This window comes from Balaenoptera physalus, assembly GCF_965194825.1.
Source record: "Balaenoptera physalus genome assembly, chromosome: 2".
NCBI classification, from domain to species: domain Eukaryota; kingdom Metazoa; phylum Chordata; class Mammalia; order Artiodactyla; family Balaenopteridae; genus Balaenoptera; species Balaenoptera physalus.
In genome coordinates this window covers 55,519,202-55,535,703 of record NC_138883.1, presented here as the reverse complement: position 1 = coordinate 55,535,703, position 16,502 = coordinate 55,519,202, and the positions used below count along the sequence as shown (strand labels likewise).

The 16,502-nt window shown below is 34.3% G+C and overlaps 1 long non-coding RNA gene across 1 annotated transcript in view; it reads right to left on the bottom strand.

Moving 5' to 3' along the window:
• LOC309656122 overlaps positions 1-16,502 on the bottom strand; it is an 870,723-nt gene that overhangs the window by 169,348 nt on the left and 684,873 nt on the right. The gene's annotated exons all lie outside the window — the stretch shown is intronic.

The window sequence follows — 16,502 nt, the reverse complement described above, 5'->3', positions numbered from 1 at the left end:
CTTTATCCATTCGTCTGTTGAGGGGCATTTAGGTTGCTTCCATGACCTGGCTATTGTAAATAGTGCTGCAATGAACATTCGGGTGCATGTGTCTTTTTGAATTACGGTTTTCTCTGGGTATATGCCCAGTAGTGGGATTGCTGGGTCATATGGTAATTCTATTTTTAGTTTTTTAAGGAACCTCCATATTGTTCTCCAGAGTGGCTGTATCAATTTACATTCCCACCAACAGTGCAAGAGGGTTCCCTTTTCTCCACATCCTCTCCAGCATTTGTTGTTTGTAGATTTTCTGATGATGCCCATTCTAACAGGAGTGAGGTGATACCTCATTGTAGTTTTGATTTGCATTTCTCTAATAATTAGTGATGTTGAGCATCTTTTCATGTGCTTCATGGCCGTCTGTATGTCTTCTTTGGAGAAATGTCTATTTAGGTCTTCTGCCCATTTTTGGATTGGGGTGTTTGTTTCTTTGATATTGAGCTGAATGAGCTGTTTATATATTTTGGAGATTAATCCTTTGTCCATTGATTCATTTGCAAATATTTTCTCCCATTCTGAGGGTTGTCTTTTCGTCTTGTTTGTGGTCTCCTTTGCTGTGCAAAAGCTTTGAAGTTTCATTAGGTCCCACTTGTTTATTTTTGTTTTTATTTCCATTACTCTAGGAGGTGGATCAAAAAAGATCTTGCTGTGATTTATGTCAAAGAGTGTTCTTCCTATGTTTTCCTCTAAGAGTTTTATAGTGTCCAGTCTTATATTTAGTTCTCTAATCCATTTTGAGTTTATTTTTGTGTATGGTGTTAGGGAGTATTCTAATTTCATTCTTTTACATGTAGCTGTCCAGTTTTCCCAGCACCACTTATTGAAGAGACTGTCTTTTCTCCATTGTATATCTTTGCCTCCTTTGTCATAGATTAGTTGACCATAGGTGCGTGGGTTAATCTCTGGGCTTTCTATCTTGTTCCATTGATCTATGTTTCTGTTTTTGTGCCAGTACCATATTGTCTTGATTACTGTAGCTTTGTAGTATAGTCTGAAGTCAGGGAGTCTGATTCCTCCAGCTCCATTTTTTTGCCTCAAGACTGCTTTGGCTATTTGGGGTCTTTTGTGTCTCCATACAAATTTTAAGATGATTTGTTCTAGCTCCGTAAAAAATGCCATTGGTAATTTGATAGGGATTGCATTGAATCTGTAGATTGCTTTGGGTAGTATACTCATTTTCACAATGTTGATTCTTCCAATCCAAGAACATGGTATATCTCTCCATCTGTTGGTATCATCTTTAATTTCTTTCATCAGTGTCTTATAGTTTTCTGCATACAGGTCTTTTGTCTCCCTAGGTAGGTTTATTCCTAGGTATTTTATTCTTTTTGTTGCAATGGTAAATGGGAGTGTTTCCATAATTTCTCTTTCAGATTTTTCATCATTAGTGTATAGGAATGCAAGAGATTTCTGTGCATTAATTTTGTATCCTGCAACTTTACCATATTCATTAATTAGCTCTAGCAGTTTTCTGGTGGCAGTTTTAGGATTCTCTATGTATAGTATCATGTCATCCGCAAACAGTGACAGTTTTACTTCCTCTTTTCCAATTTCTATTTCTTTTATTTCTTTTTCTTCTCTGATTGCCGTGGCTAGGACTTCCAGAACTATGTTGAATAATAGTGGTGAGAGTGGACATCCTTGTCTCGTTCCTGATCTTAGAGGAAATGCTTTCAGTTTTTCACCATTGAGAATGACGTTTGCTGTGGGTTTGTCATATATGGCCTTTATTATGTTGAGGTAGGTTCCCTCTATGCCCACTTTCTGGAGAGTTTTTATCAGAAATGGGTGTTGAATTTTGTCAACAGCTTTTTCTGCATCTATTGAGATGATCATATGGTTTTTATTCTTCAATTTGTTAATATGGTGTATCACATTGATTGATTTGCGTATATTGAAGAATCCTTGCATCCCTGGGATAAATCCCACTTGATCGTGGTGTATGATCCTTTTAATGTGTTGTTGGATTCTGTTTGCTAGTAGTTTGTTGAGGATTTTTGCATCTATGTTCATCAGTGATATTGGTCTGTAATTTTCTTTTTTTGTAGTGTCTTTGTCTGGTTTTGGTATCAGGGTGATGGTGGCCTCATAGAATGAGTTTGGGAGTGTTCCTTCCTCTGCAATTTTTTGGAAGAGTTTGAGAAGGATGGGTGTTAGCTCTTCTCTAAATGTTTGATAGAATTCACCTGTGAAGCCATCTGGTCCTGGACTTTTGTTTGTTGGAAGATTTTTAATCACAGTTTCAATTTCATTACTTGTGATTGGTCTGTTCATATTTTCTGTTTCTTCCTGATTCAGTCTTGGAAGGTTATACCTTTCTAAGAATTTGTCCATTTCTTCCAGGTTGTCCATTTTATTGGCATAAAGTTGCTTATAGTAGTCTCTTAGGATGTTTTGTATTTCTGCAGTGTCTATTGTAACTTCTCCTTTTTCATTTCTGATTTTATTGATTTGAGTCCTCTCCCTCTTTTTCTTGATGAGTCTGGCTAATGGCTTATCAATTTTGTTTATCTTCTCAAAGAACCAACTTTTAGTTTTATTGATCTTTGCTATTGTTTTCTTTGTTTCTATTTCATTTATTTCTGCTCTGATCTTTATGATTTCTTTCCTTCTGCTAACTTTGGGTTTTGTTTGTTCTTCTTTCTCTACTTTCTTTAGGTGTAAGGTTAGATTGTTTACTTGAGATTTTTCTTGTTTCTTTAGGTAGGCTTGTATAGCTATAAACTTCCCTCTTAGAACCGCTTTTGCTGCATCCCATAGGTTTTGGGTCGTCGTGTTTTCATTGTCATTTGTCTCTAGGTATTTTTTTATTTCCTCTTTGATTTCTTCAGTGATCTCTTGGTTATTTAGTAACGTATTGTTTAGCCTCCATGTGTTTGTCCTTTTTACGTTTTTTCCCCTGTAATTCATTTCTAATCTCATAGCGTTGTGGTCAGAAAAGATGCTTGGTATGATTTCAATTTTCTTAAATTTACTGAGGCTTGATTTGTGACCCAAGATGTGATCTATCCTGGAGAATGTTCCGTGCACACTTGAGAAGAACGTGTAATCTGCTGTTTTTGGATGGAATGTCCTATATATATCAATTAAATCTATCTGGTCTATTGTGTCATTTAAAGCTTCTGTTTCCTTATTTATTTTCATTTTGGATGATCTGTCCATTGGTGTAAGTGAAGTGTTAAAGTCCCCCACTATTATTGTGTTACTGTCGATTTCCTCTTTTATAGCTGTTAGCAGTTGCCTCATGTATTGAGGTGCTCCTATGTTGGGTGCATATATATTTATAATTGTTATATCTTCTTCTTGGATTGATCCCTGGATCATTATGTAGTGTCCTTCCTTGTCTCTTGTAACATTCTTTATTTTAAAGTCTATTTTATCTGATATGAGTATAGTTACTCCAGCTTTCTTTTGATTTCCATTTGCATGGAATATCTTTTTCCATCCCCTAACTTTCAGTCTGTATGTGTCCCTAGGTCTAAAGTGGGTCTCTTGTAGACAGCATATATATGGGTCTTGTTTTTGTATCCATTCAGCCAGTCTATGTCTTTTGGTTGGGGCGTTTAATCCATTCACATTTAAGGTAATTATCGATATGTATGTTCCTATGACCATTTTCTTAATTGTTTTGGGTTTGTTTTTGTAGGTCCTTTTCTTCTCTTGTGTTTCCCACTTAGAGAAGTTCCTTTAGCATTTGTTGTAGAGCTGGTTTGGTGGTGCTGAATTCTCTTAGCTTTTGCTTGTCTGTAAAGCTTTTGATTTCCCCATCAAATCTGAATGAGATCCTTGCCAGGAAGAGTAATCTTGGTTGTAGGTTCTTCCCTTTCATCACTTTAAGTATATCATGCCACTCCCTTCTGGCTTGCAGAGTTTCTGCTGAGAAATCAGCTGTTAACCTTATGGGAGTTCCCTTGTATGTTATTTGTCGTTTTTCCCTTGCTGCTTTCAATAATTTTTCTTTGTCTTTAATTTTTGCCACTTTGATTACTATGTGTCTCGGTGTGTTTCTCCTTGGGTTTATTCTGTATGGGACTCTCTGCGCTTCCTGGACTTGGGTGGCTATTTCCTTTCCCATGTTAGGGAAGTTTTCGACTATAATCTCTTCAAATATTTTCTCTGGTCCTTTCTCTCTCTCTTCTCCTTCTAGGACCCCTATAATGCGAATATTGTTGCGTTTAATGTTGTCCCAGAGGTCTCTTAGGCTGTCTTCATTTCTTTTCATTCTTTTTTCTTTAGTCTGTTCCGCAGCAGTGAATTCCACTATTCTGTCTTCCAGGTCACTTATCCGTTCTTCTGCCTCAGTTATTCTGCTATTGATTCCTTCTAGTGTAGTTTTCATTTCAGTTATTGTATTGGTCATCTCTGTTTGTTTGTTCTTTAATTCTTCTAGGTCTTTGTTAATCATTTCTTGCATCTTCTCAATCTTTGCCTCCATTCTTATTCCGAGGTCCTGGATCATCTTCACTATCATTATTCTGAATTCTTTCTCTGGAAGGTTGCCTATCTCCACTTCATTTAGTTGTTTTTCTGGGGTTTTTTCTTGTTCCTTCATCTGGTACATAGCCCTCTGCCTTTTCATCTTCTCTATCTTTCTGTAACTGTGGTTTTTGGTCCACAGGCTGCAGGATTGTAGTTTTTCTTGCTTCTGTTGTCTGCCCTCTGGTGGTTGAGGCTATCTAAGAGGCTTGATGGGAGGCTCTGGTGGTGGGTAGAGCTGACTGTTGCTGTGGCGGTCCCAGCTCAGTAAAACCTTAATCCACTTGACTGTTGATGGGTGGGGCTGGGTTCCCTCCCTGTTGGTTGTTTTGCCTGAGGCAACCCAACACTGGAGCCTACCCGTGCTCTTTGGTGGGGTTAATGGCAGACTCTGGGAGGGCTCACGCCAAGGAGAAATTCCCAGAACTCGGCTGCCAGTGTCCTTATCCCCACGGTGAAACAGAGCCACCACTCGCCTCTGCAGGAGACCCCCCAACACCAGCAGGTAGGTCTGGTTCAGTCTCCCCCAGGGTCACTGCTCCTTCCCCTGGGTCCCGATGCACACATTACTTTGTGTGTGCCCTCCAAGAGTGGCGTCTCTGTTTCCCCCAGTCCTGTCAAAGTCCTGCAATCAATTCCCACTAGGCTTCAAAGTCTGATTCTCTAGGAATTCCTCCTCCCGTAGCCGGACCCCCAGGTTGGGAAGCCTGACGTGGGGCTCAGAACCTTCACTCCAGTGGGTGGACTTCTGTGGTATAAGTGTTCGCCAGTCTGTGAGTCACCCACCCAGCAGTTATGGGATTTGATTTTACTCTGATTGCGCCCCTCCTACTGTCTCACTGTGGCTTCTCCTCTGTCCTTGGACGTGGGGTATCCTCCTTGGTGAAGTCCAGGGTCCTCCTGTCAATGATTGTCCAGCAGCCAGTTTTAATTCTGGTGCTCTCGCAAGAGGGAGTGAGAGCACGTCCTTCTACTCCGCCATCTTGGTTAATCCTCCTAGTGTGTTTTTTTTTAAACTTTAATATAGGTGATGATTCTGAGAAACAAATCTAGGGACTAAATATTTTGTATTCAACAGTATATTCTATATTATACAATATCTATGCAATAGTATAATTATATATAATAACATATTAAATTTAAGTTTCTTAAAATGTTAAATAATTGTGTAAATTGTATGCTATATTTCATCTCTTTTGTATTGTCCAGAAATATCCTAGTTTATTTCTCCAATTAGCAATACTTTAGCTCATATCTTTTGACCAGCTCTAATTGTACTTCTATTCCATTTCTTTCACTGAATAATTTATTCATTTATTCAACAAATATTTATTAAACACCAAGTACATATCAGGCATTGTGATAATTACTGAAAATACATAGAGAAATTAAGTACACTCAATGAGTTCTCATTATAACTTTCAAATAATTATTGTATAATATAACAATTGCTCTAAGAGATTTTTTTTTTTTTAATGTAATATAATGACAGAAAGCAAAGTGACTAGGCCTGAGGGAGATGGAAGTTTTCACAGAGAAAGGGATATTTGATTTAATTACTTAAGACAGAGTGGAAGCTTCTTTGTTATCTTCTGGTATCCAGTGGGGGTAAAATGCATTATAAATGCACAGTGGTAAAGGATAAGGCTTTTCCAGTTTGTGAGAGATGCTTATTCAGGAGAATAAATAAGTAAGGGCTAGAAAAGATAAACTGTAAGCACAAATGTAGGCTTATATTACTAAATGTCTTATTATGAAAAAATTATTTTTTCTGATGATACAACAAAGGAATATTCAAAAAAATGTATAAGATATTTTGATAAAGTAATAAATGCTCAACCTGCATATAATTCTTAAAAATACTTACTTAGGATCTCTTTTACCTCAAAAATCATGGCATATTTTAATGACACTCAAGGGTAACAAAGTCCAGATAAGTTTTAAAATATTTGGTTAAATAAATTCCAGAAATAAGCTATCACTGCTTATATCATGATTATTTTCATGTGATTACAAGATACTCATGTAAACATTGAGTGAGAAATTATCCAGCTATCCAGCTAAACCTAGTATGTGTATTAATTATGCATTTTGAACATACCTTATATACAACACATATAATATGAGCATTAACTTAATTAATCAAAAAAATTAAGAAATTTTAAAATATCTCAATGTGTAAAAACTAAAAATCCCTAGGAAAAAATGTCAATGAATCATTAAAGAGAATAATAAATAAGAGTCTCAAATCTAAATGAAAATTGTTGACTATAAATGAAAACATAAAACAATGAATAGAAAAGCAATGAGAAATGAGAAGGGAATAAACAAATAGAAACATCAGATCAAAAAATCATCAAGCGTTAACCAAAGTGGAAAAGCATGCTACAAAATATGCATTCCAACTGTTATCTCTACAAAGCAAAATATTGACAACAATAAACACTTTGAATATATACAATACTAAATCATTCATAACTATTAAAATCTGTTAGAATATATGATACACTGGCTACATGTAGTTATTCTATTATATAATGGAAGAATTGTGAAAGTTGTAGTATTTCTGTTTTCATTTAAATAGAACTTTGGCAAAACTATGTGAATTCATAGAGTTGTTAATACCAGTGAAATGGAATATGTCTCTGAAACTTCAGGAAAAAAAAAAATCCCAGTAAACAGTCCTAACTTCAAACATCTGAGTTTTGCAGTGTAAAGCAATAATTTCATTCAAACATTAAATCATAATTTATAAATATACAAGACTATTCATACATTTATCATATTTCAATAAGATAATGCATTCACATAGGAATGGGGTAATCTACTCCCTCAGTTAAATAGTGCCTGCTTTAAAAATTATCAAATTTAAAATTTTATTTTATGGGTCAATAAAAGTTCATACACTAGATAAGGTATAATTAAGAAAATAAGACATAAATGGCATACTAATAGCCATCATTTAGTTTATAAAATCCTTTTGACAGTTGTCAAGATGTTAGTTAAAATTAAAAATCATTCATCAGCTTAACTTATCATGACTTTATCAATTTAGTTTTCCAGGCTATTAAAGGTGCATTTCTCTTGTACTAAATTTTTCTGCAATAAGACTACTGGCTACTAATTTAAAGAGCATTGAGATAATCATTGCTTAGATTTTAATTAGATAATATGTTAGACTGGTTATTGCAGTGAGTATCCAGCCAACAGCACATATAATAAAACAGTTATATAATTATGCATATATACTATATAGGTATATGTGTACTATATAATAGTATAATAACATATATTAATATTATATAACATAATATTTGTGGTATATGCACACATATATATTACCATTACTAATTACAATAATGATAATGATCTCATAAATAATAGCTTAATACATACCTTATTATAGTATTATTTTGTATTGTATTATTTTATATTAACATATAAAATAATTTTAATACTAATAATAATAATAACAGTAATGAACAAACATGTTATCAGGGATGAAGACAAAGTCTGCTCTTAATAACAGAAACTCTGAAATCACTCCAATGTGAGCTAAATCTCCAATTTTGGGGCCTTGGTGCAGAGGAGATTTTTTTAAGTGTCTCTGATTTTCCAACAAGAAACCACAAAGAAAGGTAAAGTAGCTTCTATATTGTGAATTATAAAATATTATTATGGTTTCCTCTTTTGTAAATCAAACAACTCTCCAAGAGTGAGTATATTTTCATTTTAAATGCTCTCAAAATTATCAATAGCTTTGCACTCACAAATATGATCTGACAGAAAAGTTTTGATTTCCAATATTATTAAATTGTTCCCCCTAAGTAATGAAAATGAACAGAACCAATAAAAAGAGTCTCATTCTTTTAAATGAGGCACGAGTAGAGAATAAACCGGGAAGAAACAATCCACCACCACTTCTGGAACAGCCATAAAAGAGCAGGACCACTTGCAAAGAGCCAACATCTCATGGATGGGAAGTGAGGAGAACGGCATAACAGGGATGATGTGCCGTCAGGGCTGGGACTTCTGGAGGACACACTGTCCTTCAGATGATGCTCTGAGACCCTTAAGAATACCTATAGGAGCTGGTTAAGTGGCCCAAAATAGAAGCCCTAAAGCAACCAATTGATGACCATCATATCCTATCAGCACCTTTCTAAGGAAGATGCCCAGATTGTAAGAAATACTTTCCCAGGACCAAGGATAGAAGCAAAGGAGTATGAGCAATTGGTATCACTTTTCTCTTTTTCATTTTTATCCATAATGCCCAAATTAGTAGGCCTCTTTTTTCTCTGTAGGGTTTGGTGTATGAAGAGTGTACAATTTATTGAAAACATCTTGGGAGACTGGATAAATGTATAATTGGCTCTCTTAAATCAATTTAAATTATATTGAATCTATTCTACAGTAGCTTGTACAAACTAATTAACATTTCCAATCTCAGTTTCTTCAGGTGTGACACGGGCATATAAATTATATTTACTCCATGGGATCATTATGAGGATTCAATGCTATAAAGCTGAAGTCAGCAAACTTTTTTTCATGAAAAGCCAGATAGTAAATATTTTCTACTGTGTGGGCTGTATAGATCCAATCTCAGCTCCTCGATGCTGCTGTTGTAGCATGAAAGTAGCTACAGACAATATGTAAAAGAATGAGGGTGGCTGTGTTTCAATAATTCTTTATTTATAAAAGCAGGCAGCAGCTTAGATGTGGATTATAGAGCATAGTTTGCTGACTGCTGCTATAATGCTTGAAAAATATTTACCACAGATCTTGTAACATGATACAACGCTGTCATCGAAAGTTATTATTATTATTGGATCCTAATTTAATATATCTATTTAATTTCAATAATATTAGTTAATGGTAATTGAAAACTCACTCTTTATTTATTCAACAAATATTTAAAGAATGTCTCTCATAAGTAAGTCACTGTGTCAGGTTATTTACATTCTATATCTCCTCTGGAGTAGTCTATTGGGTGTAGTCCATAAAGGTAGGCCTCCCAGAGCAGAGAGAAGTTAAGAAGTGTAGGGAATGGGTCAGAGGGACAAAAGGACATTAGCAGATATATATTATATTAATTAATCATCATTAAAACACTTAATTTGAATACTAGGCTTCTCCTTTTCTGAAGCAGAAACTGAGGCCAAAAGAAGTATTGTGCAGAAAGCCACCTAACTACTAAGTAACTATTATTTGAACTCAGAGTCTTCAGAAAATAGAGTCCATGTTCTTATGCTTCTGCCTCTATGCTCTGCTGCTTGCCTTGAAATATGGATAAGATCTCAGAAATGCTGAACTCAAGAATCTCAGTATCTCATGTAACTCTATGAAGGTTAAACTAGGCATATCATTGAGCATTATCTGGGGACCCTTGAGGAGGCAGAAAAATTAGAGCCAATTAACTGAGTGGCTCAGAGTGGCTGACTGAATTCACATGTCTATTTCCTAATATGTCCTCAAATTATTTGAACTGCTAGAACATTTATTTTTTAAAAAGAATTAATTTCTATTTCCAACAACTTGGTAAAATATGTAATAAAAAACATTCTCAGTTAAAAAAAATACAAATGATGTGTTAAAATTTTAAATACCATCTCAAAACATGAATAAGGAAAACAACTAGAGGACAGAGGAGATAAAGAAGCAAGATTACAAAGAGACAAGAGAATAGACACCCAAGCAGCTATTTTCCCTGAGGGGATCTTCTAAATCTAGTTTAGAGTCTGGGTTTTAATTGACCTCAAGAGCATGGAAAGTAGGAGATAAAGCTTGGGGCTACTACAATCACAGAAAGTATATAAATATAGTTTATAACTTCAAAATTAGTAAAGGTAAAAAATGGATTGAAGCAAAGCAAAACACAGTTAAAAATCAAAAGAAATCAAGGAAGTATTAAATTGAAAAATAAATAAAAAGTATTATAGACCAAACAGGAAAAAAAAACACAAATTAAGACAATGGTATATAAGCTATTCATGTACTGATGGAAAATTTATGAAAACTAGCTATGATCAGGGCATAAAAATAGAACCAAAGAATTTAGCGGTTAATAATAAAAATGTGACTAAAATATGCAATGGATTTAGAAATATGTATATTTTATAAAACACCTCAATTTTAAGTAATCTATGGATTAAGCAAGACATTGTAATGAAAATTATAAAATCTATAGAACAAAATCATAATGAAAATACTACCTAATAAAACCTGAGATATAGCTGAAGTGAAGTTTTAGAAGTAAATGTATATAAAGTTTAAAAACAGGCATGGATAGTGGTTTTATTTTGCGTCTGGGATTGGAAATCCTGAGGTGTTAGTAGTGCTCTATTTCTTTGTCTGTTTACATTGGTATTTTTACTTTGTGTACAGTTGTGTGTTTAGGATTTCCACACATTTCCATATGTGAACAAGCAAAAAGCTTAAAAAGGAAGAAGAAAATCTCAAGGATAGCCAAGTTAGCCCTGAAGATAAATCAGGCAGAGGATTTGTTCTACAAGATACTAAGATAATATGAATATACAAATAATAACAGTGTGATATTTGCACATTGGCACAGAGACAAATAGATGCAATAGAAGAGAGAACACAACTCCATACATACTGAAACCTGAAATTTGATAAATTGACTTGCATTATACATTATATAAAAGCATCAATTCTGGATGAATTAAGGTCTTAAGTATAGAAGCCAACACTAAAAGCTTTAAAGAAAATGTAGAATAGTTTCAGTCATTTTAGGGTACAAAGAGAAACTTAAGTAGGATTCCAAAAGTCATAAACCATTAAGGAAAATAAATTAGCAAAGTCAACTGCATTAAACTTAAGAACATCTGTTTATTAAAAGACACCATTACATGAGTAAAAAGATAAGCCACATGCTGAAAAAAGACTTTTTAACACATATAACTGATAAAACACTAGTAACTGGAATATATAAAGAACTCCTATGAATCAATTAACAATAAACTCAGAAGATTACAACAAACATTTGATACAAGAGGAAAAAACTACAGGTTAATAAATGTATGAAAATATCCACAAACTTATCACAATTTAGAGAAATGCACATTAAAACTACAATGAGATTCAATCTCACACCATTCCACTTGTCAAAAATTAAATATATGTAATACATTTAATATACTTATATTAATATTATTGAATATTTTATATACATATTACATGTGTATGTATAGCTCCCTAATAAGTAGTGGTGAAATGTGGATCAATAGGAACACTCACGTAGTGCTGGTTGAAGTATAAATTTGTCTAACCAGTTGAGAAAACAATCTGGGATTACTTACTGAAGTTTGAATATGACAATCTTCTATGATCCTGAAATTCTTCTCCTAGGCCTAGCAATACACATTTACATGCACATTAAAGGATGGAGATATACAGATGTAGATATAGATGTAGATGTAGATTTAGATAGAGATATAGATGTAGCTATAGATATAGATATAAATTCATACATAAGACCAGAATTTGGACAGTAAGAAGAGATGTGTGTGTGCATGTGTGTGTGTGTGTGTTTGTGTGTGTATCTGGACAGGGGTTGGGGTGAAAATACCAAGCTCAAAGCATGGAGTTAAATGGAACTCAAGATACAGAGGGAAGAAATTCCTACCTGCTTTTCTCTCTTGGCCCTCCTAAAAAATTCGTAGTAAGGCAGTCAGCTTTATACTTCCCAAATAGCAGTACAGAGCATCCTTCTTTGGGGGAAAAAAAAAGAAGAAAAGAACTAAAAATACTGACAGATTGAATATATATGTTTATATAAATACAATTCAAATTTATTATTTAAAATTAATGAAGTTTGACTACTCATTGTTAAAAACACAAAAACAAAGAGTGTTAATTTACACCACCTCAAACCTGAGTCTTTAGAGCTCTTCTCTATCAATTCTTCTGTTGATCATACCTATTTCCTCTAATGACTCTCATGCAATCACCGTCTCCACTGGACCAGACCATATACCCTAGCTACTTGCTTACAACTCTAAACTTGATAAATCCATTCAAACTTAACAAGTCAACAGAACTCTTGATTCTACAAATCTCTAATCACAACTTATTCTTCCTTCCGGGGTCCCTAACTTTGTATATGACACTATCGTTCTCCCTTTGCTCACGCCCCCAAACCTGTAGCCCTCTTTGATTCCTGCCTTTCTTTCACACAACATGTCAGCAAATTCTTTGTACATCAAAAGATACTTCATAGCGTCTTCTCCCAGGCTCCTGACCTAGTCCAAGCTATCATCCTCTTTGATCTTGACTATGCACTTGCAAACTTGCAGCCAAGCATTACCTCTTGCATCCCGTACATCAATTATCCATACAACATCCAGAATGCACTTTTAAAATATATATTTAACTAAGTCACTGCTCTGCTAAAAACCCTTTAATGGTTTCTCACTTCACCCGGAGTAAAACCCAAAGGTTTTACAAAAGTCTTCAAGGGCTCATTACACCTGGGCCCTGGCAACCTCTCCTATGACACCTTCTGCCATTTTTGTCTTTGCTCTTTTTGCCTCCTTACTGTTTCTCTAACACACACTAAGGCTTTAGCTTAGAGACTGGAGGTTTTTCTATTCCTGCTGCCTAAGCACACTTATTCACATTGTACCCATACAGCTCTCTTCTTCACTTTATTGTCCTCTGTTCACATATTATCTCATCCGAGAAGCCTTCGCTACCTGAGGTTCATTATTAGCATCCATTTCCCCCCACTATCCCTTTCACTCATTCATTTATTCCTTATTCATTTAAAAAATTCAAATAAAATTTGAACATCTATGGTAAATCAGTCCCACTTTTAGGCATCAAGAACATAATACAACCAATCAGATATAAATTTGGAAGGATATGTGCCCAATGTCATTTCTGGAATTCAATATCAACAACAGGAAAATTCCTTTCATATGTTTAATTTAATTTTGGAAAAGCAAAATAGAAAAACACACGCGCACAAAGATAAAGGGCATGAAAATATGTAAAGAAGCCAAGTTGCCACAATGCCTCTGCTGTGGCCTCATTATGCCTGCAATACTTCACCAGTCAGTGATTTAGGGAAGTCCATCCTCACTCTCACATCTCCTAAAACATGTTTCATTAGGTGGCTATCTTTATTTTTCTTAATTCTAAACCTGACAAGTAAGATCCCATTCTACTTTTCACAACTGTGAAATTGCTCTCCCCAGATATATTCTGCACTATTAAATTAAGCAGCCCTCCATTAGTAAAACTGATTCTCAAGCATAATTACTCAAGAGGGAAGAGAGTAGGAAATAAGGAGAGACTTAACATCACTTTCATTTCCTGAGGCAAGTGATCAGAAATCAATATGACTGAGCTTTTTTTCTACAAACACTCACCAAAGTAAAAATAAGGCAAGACAAATTAAGTTTAAAAGTAAGTGTTTCCCTTTCTGTCTCTTAGAAACATATTCTGCACCTGCAAAGGAAAATGCCTCACAAAACAATACAATTTGACTGATATATGTTTATTTTGTGGAGTATAAATATATATGATCTACCAATAACAAATCTCTAAAGTAGTCAAAGGTGAAAATTGGAGAATGGAAGAAGTATTGTATTTCATTATAAATAAAGTAAAAACAACACAAATGTCCACTATCATTGAAAAGAAATATGAAAGGATTAATAATCATTCTTATAATCTGTCTTGTATTTATATTTATTTACTCACCTAATCTTTACTGAGCCTGTATAATGCAACTAGTGACATGTAGATATAATTATTAAATAGTTTTAAAATTGATTCTTAAAATTTCAAGTTTTATTCCTAAAGTTATGCATTCATTTTCAGGATTTCTTAAAAAATGAGTAAAACAACTTATTTTGACTATTTCCTAACAGAGTCAGGGAAACTATAACACCATAAAAGAACAACATGAGGCAGATATATGAGAAATTTAAGCAAAACAAACAAAAAATCTTGACATCTAGATAACTGAAGCAAAATTGGTTCCTTTTTAATTTTATGTAACTTATTTAGACTTGATTATCTTAATTCCCTTTTCTTTAGCAAAATACTTGCCATGTACAAAAATTGAGTTATGTAATCATTTTGTTCATTTGATAAATGGAGACAAACTTAGTCTAAAAAGAGTACATTCACTTGTCTCTGAGGCAGGTCCCCTCTATTGTGCGAGCCAGACAAATCTCTACTTCACTCTGTTTTAGAATATGTTTTTCAGAACAATTGTTCCTCCTTCCAGTCCTGTGCAAGGAGCCTACTACATAAAACAATACTACAGGGAGGTGTCATCAAGAGCTGGATCTACCTAGCATTTCTACATGGACAAAAACACTACACACTCCAAGGAGTTGTTGACAATTTTTTAAGGAAGAGTAGGCAATAAGACAGAACTATAGAATATAGGCAATAAAACTTCATCCAAGTCTTCTACAGTTTATGATATGTGAAAAGATCTAGCACAGTTTACCGGCTTCCTAGATCCAACTTCTCTTACCAGTCCATTCAGAGATAAAGACATGGGTGTCATAATCATGGAGTATGGAGTAGAGCAAAAACCAAAGATGTTAATTGCCTACCTAGATTTTTGTTATTCTTTCTGCTCAAGCAAGAACACTTCATTTCATTACACTCAGGCTAAGTGCAATGATTTAAGCTTTTGCTTTTCATTAAGTGACAGATATTAGAAAAGAGAGTGTGCATTTAATTGTATCATTATATTCTCCCTGTTGTATATCTAAGATGTAATCATGGAAAATTTGAAGCTAATAACATACTCAAAGTCTTAAAATAACTTGTAATGACAGATGATACTTCCTACTCCTGAACGGGTATAAATGAGGAATACATGATGTGCTTTATAATCTCATGCTGTTTCCCTAATCTATTGTAACTCTAGTAGCCTTAAGTAAAAGTAAGTCATGATGCTTTTTATGTTGACATAAAAAGCTTCTCACTCAAATGAAGCATGCCTACCTCAGATTTAACTATCAGACTAGGGTGCTATAACTCCTAAATGATGAAAACTGTTAGTGTTTATAACAGTTAAGTGCCAAAATCAATAGATGCATATTAAATTGCAACAAGTGGCTAGGGTAAATTACAATTGTGGCCATATGCTGTGGAACTTTTCTCATGGTTCAGAGTAAGCAGTTAATTGAATCAATAAGAAAAGCCAAGGGATTACAGTTAAATTTAGCAGGTATTTACTTATCACCTCACTTTAATACTATATAGCTAAATAAATAAATACATTTTAAACTATATTATTTAAAACTTTTAGTAAGCAAATAAAAATTTTTGGAGAAACATTTCCATTTCAAATTGTTGATAAGAGTTTTTAAATGTCCATGGCAGAATCAGGAATTAGCATGCTCTATTCCTGACCAGGTGATCAAGTTCTAGTCTACACATGAAAGCATAATCTGAAAGTAGGAAGAAAGTCATCTGTGTACAATTCTAGGATCTCTTAGCAAGGCAAATTACAAATCATTTAGCAGTAAAAGGTATAGTGTTCTGTAGTAAATGATTTTATTTCTTTCACTAAAATTAGACCTTAGACTACATAAAGCCATATGAACAAATGTTACTATTTAACTTCTCAGTCTGTAACACTTCTATGCCAATAAATATTACTGTTCTGATACCTTATGGTTATATAAACCAAAGAATTGAAGAGAAAGGAGAAAAAAATCCCTCAATATTTGACCTGCTCTCCTGTTTCTGTTAACAGGCTGTTGTCCCAAAATCATACCCCGGCCCCTCCCCAGAATGGAAAATAACTGTTCTTATCTGAAGGAGGAAGCTGCAAAAGAAAACGAGAACTGGTTAGAATGCTAGGCCCAAGATGGCGAAAGACCTGACCTCCAGTGGACCTTGAGCCTCATTATATGCTCATTGTAATACATTAGCATACTAAGTGACACACCCACCCATCATTACATTTGACAGTTGCCATGGCAACAGCAAGA